We start from the raw sequence: 2,599 nt of genomic DNA on the forward strand, positions 1-2,599 counted from the left end.
GCTCTGGGCCCCCTTCCCTCCTCTACAGCTCCCTCTGGGCCCCCTTCCCTCCCCGGGGGCCCCCTCTGGCTGCTCTTCCCTCCTTGACAGCCCGCTCTTGGTGGCCTCTCAGAATACACATCCTGGCTTATCTGGGTGGGGTGTGGTTCCCACAGCAGGGCTATTCTGGTCTGTCCGTTTGCATGTTTCCCAGATAACAGGACTCCACCTTGGTCTCGTCCATGTAGACTTGTGATGGGGAGGAGTGCTGCCTCATACTGCAGATGGGGAGACAGGAGGGCCTCACCATATGTCCAGCTTCCTAAGGGTCCTTCCTGCAGGAGGGGTGTGGGAGACAGCATGGATTCTCAACCAGGAGTTACATTCCCAGGGGACACTTGGTCCTGTCTAGATACACTGTTGATGATCAAAACTGGGGGCCTGTGATACTGGCATCTAGTGGGTTGTTCAGGGATGCTGCTAAACATCCTATAATGCACAGGACGCTTTCCAAGAACAAAGAATTTTCCAGACCCAAATGTCAGTAATGCTGAGGTTGAGATACCTTGGCTGCACAGGGACCACCTTACTGTGAGGAAAGGGGCTGAAAGTTGGCCTTCCACGGATGCACTCAGCTTCTGCAGTGCCTGGTGGGGGACAGAAGGGTGCAGATTTTCTCATGTTTGCCTTAAGAATAAGCAGCGTGGTTAGGTTTCCATCATGTTGGGCCACCCATTTCTGTGGCTTTAGTTGGGGCTATTGCGTGCACATGTGCGTGCACGTGAGTGTGTGTGTGTGTGTGTGTGTGTTGGTGTTTCAGCTTCCACACCCAAGCTGGACACATGGGAGGAGAGAAAAGCCCGGCGAACTCCCTATTGGGTTGTTCTTCAAGTCCTGTGGCCCTTACCTAGTACCTACCCTTCACAGTCTTCTGATGTGTGGCTTGTGTTGTGTAGTGGAGGAACAAAATGGAACGTATTCATCATCCTTGTCTCAACCTGAAGGAACTTCTCCCAGCTGAGTTAATTTCTTCCAAACTGCTATTTTCACTTGATTGATTTGGTGTTTAATTTCCGTGTTAGAGGCTTTCCTTCGATGTCTGCTATTCCTTTGTCTTGCCTTTGAAATTATGACCGCTAGAATGAAAAGTGATTGGAAGCTCTGGGGTGTTGCTGTGCTGGGTGAATCATGAGGAGCTACTGACGTCCCCACCTTCAGGACATCCCTCTAGGCATCCAGATGACCCCAAACCCCTTCCTGAAGAGCAGGGATCTTACTGCAGGTTCTGGACGCTCAGGTAGAAGGTTGTTGTGTCTGAACATTGTGCATTAAGTATATATACCGTCTCCTAACCTAATTTTGGCATCCAGGGCCCTCAATTATGGATTGCCTGTGTTACTCTCAAAGAAAACAGAACTCCAGATTTCTGCAAGAGTCAGTGAGGTCCATTAGCCCCGAGGTATGGAGTCGGGGGAAGACTTAGGGATATGACCGCTTCTCAGTTTCTGCCCAGCATTCCTGGGTTTACCATTCCCTCCCACAGCCATATCTAGACACACCGGTTCTTGTTGAGGATTCAGGATGTTTTCCACTTTCTCAGTGGCCTGCTCAATTCTGTTAGGTCAGTTACTACTTACATATCTGCCATCCACCTGATCAAAACCTTTCTTATTAGGGTATCACTTATATACAGTAAAATTTATCCAATCATGCAAGTTTTGACAAGTGCTTGCAGTCATGTGACCACCACAGTCAAGCTATAGAAGAGTTCCACTGCCTTCCCAGTTCCTTTGAGCCCCTTTAGAGTCCTTCTGCCCATAATCCCTTGAAATAACGAATCTAGATTTCTTTTTTTTTTTTTTAAAGATTTTATTTATTTATTTGAGAGAGAGAATGAGAGAGAGAGAGAGCACAAGAGGGGGGAGCGGGAGAGGGAGAAGCAGACTCCCCGCTGAGCAGGGAGCCCGATGCGGGACTCGATCCCGGGACTCCAGGACCATGACCTGAGCCGAAGGCAGTCGCTTAACCAACTGAGCCACCCAGGCGCCCACGAATCTAGATTTCTATCCACATCGTTTGTCTTTCCCAGAATGTCATATATACAGTCCTGTACTTAGCACAATGCATTTGAGTTCCACCCATGTGATGGCCAGTAAAACCAACTGGGCCTCAAAATTTCTCTTCTGAGGGTTTTAAACTATGAATATAAGCTCTGTAATACTTATGGGACTGTTTAGGCTATTGGTTTCTTTTTGAGGGAGTTTAGGTATTTTGTACCTTTCACAGAAATTGTCCATTTCACTTGAGTTGTTCAATTTATGGCCATAAAGTTGTGGGAAAATATTCCCTTATCATTTCAATGCCTGCAGTAACAGCCCCTTCCATTACTGATATTGGTGGCTTCTAGCTAGCTGCTGTTTTATTTGTGAGGTCCATGGTCTCTTTGTATGCTGCTTTACTGAATCTTCTTCCCTTTGTGATAGTTTCACAGTGATTCTTTTTTGGTTATTGCGTTGTAACAGCTATTTCTGATACAGGTATCATCAGATCTGCGATTTGCAAATACTTTCTCACAGTGGTTAGACTGTCTTTTCACCTCTTTGAGTGTGTTCTATGACAC

This window comes from Phoca vitulina, unplaced genomic scaffold (assembly GCF_004348235.1).
Source record: "Phoca vitulina isolate PV1807 unplaced genomic scaffold, GSC_HSeal_1.0 scaffold106, whole genome shotgun sequence".
NCBI lineage: Eukaryota > Metazoa > Chordata > Mammalia > Carnivora > Phocidae > Phoca > Phoca vitulina.